The sequence below is a fragment of the Cherax quadricarinatus genome, chromosome 47 (assembly GCF_038502225.1).
Source record: "Cherax quadricarinatus isolate ZL_2023a chromosome 47, ASM3850222v1, whole genome shotgun sequence".
Taxonomy (NCBI): Eukaryota; Metazoa; Arthropoda; class Malacostraca; order Decapoda; family Parastacidae; genus Cherax; species Cherax quadricarinatus.
In genome coordinates, this window is record NC_091338.1 from 21385908 (window position 1) to 21393720 (window position 7813).

Here is a 7813-nt window from a genome sequence, read left to right on the forward strand (position 1 = left end):
TGCTGGAAATAATCAGTTACTAAGCAGCGCTGGAACACAAACCTTCAAAGATTGTGTGAGGCATCGGATTGTGTATAATGGGAAGCACTATAATGGGAAGTTCAAAACAGATAATATCCAACAAGCCAAAACTCTGACACAATAATGACACGAATGTGACCAGGTAAGTCACCTCAGCTTAGTGGTGTAACCAACTCAGATATTAAAGAAGCGGTCATGCTAGAACACGGTACTGAAACTAACTCATGGAAACAATGCACAGTTTTATAAGTCTTAACAACGGGATAGAACCTAAGTCACCAAGTTCTAAAAATGATTAGTGTTTAAATATACGAGTGTTTGTGAGTTTGTGTTGTGTTAACTCACCTGCAAGTGGTTGCAGGAGTCGAGTCATAGCTCCTGTGTGTGTGTGTGTGTGTGTGTGTGTGTGTGTGTGTGTGTGTTTCTCTAGTTTCTTCACGTGCTTGGCTAGGTGTGGGTTCCAAACTGTGTGTGTGTGTGCCCATATGCTGCAGCAGTTATTTGGTGTGTACTCACCTAATTGTACTCACCTAATTGTGGTTGCAGGGGTCGAGACTCAGCTCCTCTCCCCGCCTCTTCCCTGATCGCTACTAGGTCCTCTCCCTCTCTGCTTCCTGAGCTTTGTCATACCTCTTCTTAAAACTATGTATGGTTCCTGCCTCCACTACTTCACTTGCTAGGCTATTCCACTTCCTGACGACTCTATGACTGAAGAAATACTTCCTAACGTCCCTGTGACTCGTCTGAGTCTTCAGCTTCCAGTTGTGACCCCTTGTTTCTGTGTACCCTCTCTGGAACATCCTATCTCTGTCCACCTTGTCTATTCCCCTCAGTATCTTGTATGTCGTTATCATGTCTCCCATGACCCTTTTGTCCTCCAGTGTCGTCAGTCCGATTTCCCTCAACCTTTCCTCGTACGACATTCCCCTGAGCTCTGGGACTAGCCTTGTTGCAAACCTTTGTACTTTTTCTAACTTCTTGACGTGCTTAACCAGGTGTGGGTTCCAAACTGGTGCTGCATACTCCAGTATGGGCTTAACATACACAGTGTACAGTGTCTTGAACGATTCCTTATTAAGGTATCGGAACGCTATTCTCAGGTTTGCCAGGCGCCCGTATGCTGCAGCAGTTATTTGGTTGATGTGTGCCTCCGTTGATGTGCTCGGTGTTATGGTCACCCCAAGGTCTTTCTCCCTGAGTGAGGTCTGTAGTTTTTGTCCACCTAGCCTATACTCTGCGGTCTTCTTTGCCCCTCCCCAATCTTCATGACTTTGCATTTGGCAGGGTTGAATTCGAGAAGCCAGTTTCTGGACCACATGTCCAGCCTGTCCAGGTTTCTTTGCAGTCCTGCCTCATCCTCATCCGATTTAATTCTTCTCATCAGCTTCACATCATCTGCGAATAGGGACACTTCAGAGTCTATTCCTTCCATCGTGTCGTTTGCATATATCAAAAATAGCACTGGTCCTAGAACTGACCCCTGTGGGACCCCGCTCGTCACAGGCGCCCACTGTGATACCTATTCACGTACCGTGACTCGTTGTTGCCTCCCTGTCAGGTATTCCCTGATCCATTGCAGTGCCCTCCCTGTTATATGCGCCTGATCCTCCAGCTTCTGCACTAATCTCTTGTGGGGAACTGTGTCTAAGGCCTTCCTTCAGTCTAGGAAAACGCAATCAACCCACCCCTCTCTCTCGTGTCTTACTTCTGTTACCTTGTCATAAAACTCCAGAAGGTTTGTGACACAGGATTTGCCTTCCATGAACCCATGCTGGTTTTCATTTATAATCTTGTTCCGTTCCAGGTGTTCCACCACTCTCCTCCTGATAATCTTCTCCATGACTTTGCACACAATACATGTCAGAGACACAGGTCTGTAGTTTAGTGCCTCATTTCTGTTTCCTTTCTTAAATATGGTGTGGCATGCAAACCAGGTGACTGAGGGTTGGCGATGGGGCCCCGTCGTTCAACCAGTAGCCAGGTACCAGCCAATGAGAAGATGGTTTTGGCAATCGCAGAGGTTATGTGGGTATCACTCTCCTGTCTGCCCTTGTCATTCCCATTCTAGAGCTGGTTGAAGCACGGTCTGCTCTCTAGTGGCTTCTATTCTGCCTTGCTTACCGTGGAGTGCACTAATACCTATCACTGTGCATAGTGTATATAGTGTACATACTTCTGTTTTAAATTGGTGAAGGATAATGTAAGTCAAAAGTTTACTGCTGTGTTTATTTTGCTCTCTTTACACACAGGATAACAGGCCATTTGGACTCCTAGGTTGTAATATATGGGGACTACATTTGCTGTCTTCCATTTCTCAGGTAGTTGCCCAGTTTCAAGGGATGTGTTGAAGATTGTGGTTAGGGGCACGCACAGCATCTCTGCTCCTTCTCTAAGGACCCATGGGGAGATGTTGTCCGGTCCCATCGCCTTTGAGGTATCAAGGTCACTTAGCAGCTTCTGCACCTCCTCCTCGGTTGTTCGTATGTCATCCAACACTTGTTGGTATATTCCCTTCTGTGCTGTCTTCCCAGAGCCCTTCCTGTCTCTACTGTAAAAACTTCCTTAAATCTCCTGTTTAGCTCCTCACATACCTCCTGATCATTTCTTGTGAGTTCTTCACCTTCTGTCCTCAGTCTGATCACCTGGTCTTTGACTGTCTTCCTCCTGATGTGGCTATACAACAGTTTCGGGTCAGTCTTGATTTTCGATGCTATGTTATTTTCATACTGTGCATACTCGTTCCTGGCTCTGCGACTGATCTCCCTATTTTCATGTGTTCTCTGCCTTCTGTGCTTTTTCCATTCTCTATTGCACTTTGTTTTTGCCTCCTTACACCGTGGGGTAAACCAGGGGCTCGTTCTGGTCTTCCCGTTGTTTCTGTTGCCCTTGGGAATAAACCTTTCCACTGCCTCCTCGCATTTTGTTGTTACATATTCCATCATTTCATTTACTGGCTTTCCTGCCAGTTCTCTGTCCCACGGAACCTCCTGCAGGAAGTTCCTCAACCCTATGTAGTCCCCTCTTTTATAGTCAGGCTTTTCCCATTCAACTCCTGTTACTCTCTCCACTTGCAACTCTATGTATTTAAAGCACAGAACCACGTGTGTGTGCGTGTGTGTATGTGTGTGTGTGTGTGTGTGTGTGTATGTGTGTATATGTATGTGTATGTGTGTATGTGTGTGTGTATATGTGTGTGTATGTGTGTGCGTATGTGTGTGCGTGTGTATGTGTGTGCGTATGTGTGTGTATGTGTGTGTGTGTGTGTGTGTGTGTGTGTGTGTGTGTGTGTGTGTGTGTGTGTGTGTGTGTGTGTGTGCTCACCTAGTTGTGGTTGCTGGGGTCGAGTCACAGCTCCTGGCTCCGCCTCTTCACTGGACGCTACTAGATCACTCTTCCTGCTCCATGAGCTTTGTCTTCTTAAAGCTATGTATGGATCCTGCCTCCACTACATCACTTCCCAGACTATTCTATTTTCTGACAACTCTGTGACTGAAGAAATACTTCCTAACATCCCTGTGATTCATCTGAGTCTTCAACTTCCAACTGTGACCCCTTGTTGCTGTGTCTCATCTCTGGAACATCCTGTCTCTGTCCACTTTATTGATTCCTCTCAGTATTTTTTATGTCGATATCATATCCCCCATCTATCTCCTGTCCTCCAGTGTCGTCAGGTCGATTTTTCTTAACCTCTTAACCTGGACTAGTCTTATTACAAACCATCGCACTTTCTCTAGATTCCTTACGTGCTTGGCTACGTGTGGGTTCCAAACTGGTGCCCCATACTCCAATATAGGCCTAACGTACACAGTGTACAGGGTCCTGAACGATTCCTTATTTAGATGTCGGAATGCTGTTCTCAGGTTTGCTAGGCGCCCGTATGCTGCAGTAGTTATTTGGTTCATGTGCGCCTCAGGAAATGTGCCCGGTGTTATACTCATCCCAAGATCCTTTTTCCTTGAGTGAGGTTTCTAGTCTCTACCCTCTTAGACTATACTCCGTGTGCGGTCTTCTTTACCCTTCCCCAATCTTCATAACTTTGCACTTGGTGGGGTTCAACCCCAGGAGCCAGTTGCTGAACCAGGTCTGCAGCCTGTCAAGATCCCTTTGTAGATCTGCCTGGTCCTCATTCAATTGAATCTGCAAGCAGGGACACTTCTGAGTCTATTCTTTCCGACATGTTCACAAATATCAGAAACAGCACCGGTCCTAGGACTGACCCCTGTGGAACCCCGCTCGTCACAGGCGCCCACTCTGACACCTTGCCACGTACCATGACTCGCTGTTGTCTTCCTGAAAAGTATTCCCTAATCCACTGCAGTGCCTTCCCTGATATCCCTGCCTGGTCCTCTAACTTTTGCACTAATGTCTTGTGTAGAACTGTGCCAAACTCCTTCTTACAGTCCTAGAAAACGCAGTCTACCCACCCGTCTCTCTCTTGTCTTACTGCTGTCACTGTCATAGAACTCCAGTACGTTTGTGACACAAGATTTCTCATTCCTGAAACCGTGCTGGCTGTCGTTGATAAGCTCATTCTTTTCTAGGTGCCCCGCCACTCTTCTGATAATCGTCTCCATTGCTTTGCAAACTATACATGTCAGTGACACTGGTCTGTAGTTTAATGCTTCATACCTGTCTCCTTCTCAAAAATAAATTGGTGCTACTTCTACTGTTTTCCATACCTTAGGTAGTCGCCCTGTTTCTGTAGATGTGTTGAAGATTGTTGTTAATGGTACACATAGCGCCTCTGCTCCCTCTCTCAGTATCCATGGAAAGATGCTATCCGCCTTTGAGGTATCTAGCTCGCTTAGCAGCCTCTTCACTTCTTCCTCGGTTGTATGTATTGTGTCCAACACTTGGTGTACCCGAACTCTCCGTCTTTCTGGAGTCCGTTCTGTCTCCTCTGTGAACACTTCTTTGAATTTCATGTCGAGCTCTTCACATACCTCGCGGTCGTTTCTCGTGATCTCCCCTCCTTTCCTCGGCCTGATTACCTGGTCCTTGACTGTTGCTTCCCTCCTGATATGGCTGTACAACAGGTTTGGGTCAGATTTGGCATTCGATGCTGTGCCATTTTCGTATTGCTGCTGGGTCTCCCTCATCTGTGCATATTACTTTCTGGATCTTCGACGAATATCCTTATTTTCCCATGTCCCCTCTCTTCTATACTTTTTACCATTCTCTAGCCACTTAATTTTAGCCTCTATTACATCTCTGGGTGAAAGAAGGGCTCGTTCTGGTTTTTCCATTTTTTCTGTTCCTCTTGGGTACAAACCTGTTCTCCGCGTTTTTTTTATTTTGTTGTCAAATGTTCCATCATTTCATTTTTTGATTTCCCAACTGAACCTCACTCAGGAAATTTCTCATGCCTGTTTAGTCCCCTCATTTGTACTCAGTACTCAGTGGTCAGTCGTCACGTGAGGTCACAGACCCTGAGCTGCCTTGGGGATTAGTGTGGACGGTTACAAAGCATGGCTTGCTTCTGCAGTGTTTTAAAAATTGAGGTTGGAGAGTTGAAGGAGGAGGTCTTGCTTCTCCAGGAGGAGATTAGGAGGCTGAAGGTCCACCTCAATGGGTCTGGGAGAGAGTGTGAGGTGGCTGGAGTTGTGGGGAATGAGGCTTCTAGCAGCGAGGTGCAGTCTGTCTCTCGCTGTGAGGAGGCTGTAGTTGGGGAGGCAGCAACGGCTACCAGCAGTGAGGTGCAGCCCAGCACCTGCTACAAGTGGCGAGTAGTTCACAGTAATGGAAGGCGCATCAGAGTAAGGAAAGTTAAGAGTGAAGATCTGAAGGTAGGAAATCGCTTCTCTGTTCTTCAGGATGAATGTACTTCAGTGGCCAGTGAAGGTAAGGGTACTACTGCCCCTGCTAATGGAGGTAAGCGCATTCTTGTGGTTGGTGACTCTCAGGTAAGATACATTGACCGTGCTTTTTGTAATAGGAATAAGAAGATGAGAGATAGAGTGTGCTTCCCTGGAGCTGGTGTTGGGGACATTGTCAACAGGCTGGATAATATCATGTCAGGTAATGGGAACAAGCCCATTATCTGTCTCAGTGCTGGTGGAAATGATATTGGGAAGGGTAGGAGAGAAGAGCTGCTAGATAAGTACAGGTCAGCTATAGATTTCATTAAGTCTAAGGGAGGGATCCCAATCATATGTAGCATCTTGCCTAGAAGGGGAGTAGGAAATGAATGGTTGTCTAGGGCAATTGGTGTAAATTGCTGGCTAGACAGATACTGCAAGGAACTTGCAATCCCATTCATTGACAACTGGAACAACTTTTATGGCAAACATGATATGTATGCAAGGGATGGGGTACATCTCTCTGGGGCTGGGGTGGTAGCACTTGCAGACTCGATTGAGAAGGCCATTGGTGAAATGCCTATGATTTTAAACTGATGGAAGATAGAGGTATGGGTGTGTGTGGGAAACAAGCAGGTTGCAACACTTGGGTTGGAAACAGTAAATGTATAAAAGGCATTCAGCATGAAGTTATAAATAAAGACAATAGATCAGGTCAGCAAACAAAGGGGGACAGCAGAGGGCAGCAAGGGACTAGCTCCCTTAAGGTTTACTATACTAATAGCAGGAGTGTAAGAAATAAGATAGATGAGTTAAGATTAATTGCAAGTGCAGGAGACATAGATATTATTGCTATAACAGAGACCTGGCTCAATCTGAAAGATAAAGAGATGCCCTCTGAATGTCACATACAAGGCTATAAATTATTCCACACTGACAGGGTCAACAGGAAAGGTGGTGGAGTAGCGATGTATGTCAGAGACAATTTAAATTGTTGTGTTAGACAAGATATTAAATTAGAAGCGTCAGCCACTGAATCTGTTTGGTTACAGCTTCTCGAGGGCCGAGAAAAACTAATTTTGGGTGTGATTTACAGGGCCCCAAATCTTGATAGGGAGTGCAGTAAACTTCTATGGGACGAAATTCGTAAGGCATCTACATACGAAAATGTTGTGCTAATGGGAGATTTCAACTATAGACAGATTGACTGGAGCAATTTGACAGGAAATTTAGAGTCAGGTGACTTTCTTGATACGATCCAGGATTGTTTTTTAAAACAGTTTGTGACAGAGCCAACTAGGGGAAATAACCTCCTTGACTTGGTTCTTGCCAATAGGGAAACACTAATTAATAATCTTGAGGTTAATGATGAGCTTGGGGAAAGTGATCACAAATCACTCAGTTTTAATATATCATGGAATTCCCCTAATAATGGCAATCAAGTCTCCGTCCCTGACTTTCGCTTGGCTGATTTCATAGGACTGAAAAATTACTTAGGTGGGCTGAACTGGAATGACCTGACTAAGGGTCAGGTAGGTGGTGATGGTTGCCGATATGATGCTTTCCAGGGCATAGTTCTAGCTGCTCAGTCAAATTATGTTCCAAATAGGGAAATCAGATCAAACAAAAATGATCCTAAATGGATGAACAATAGATTAAAATATCTGATTGGTCAAAAGAGAGGCATATATAGGCAAATCAAAAGAGGAGAGGGGCAATTGAGAAATCGATATATTCAGTTAAAGAGAGAAATAAACAAGGGAATTAGAAAAGCAAAAAGAGATTATGAGGTTAAAGTTGCAAGAGAATCGAAGACTAACCCAAAAGGATTCTTTCAGGTATACAGAAGTAAGATCAGGGACAAGATAGGCCCACTCAAAAGTTCCTCGGGTCAGCTCACTGACAGTGATAAGGAAATGTGTAGAATTTTTAACACATACTTCCTCTCAGTTTTTACACAGGAGGATACCAGCGATATTCCAGTAATGATAAAT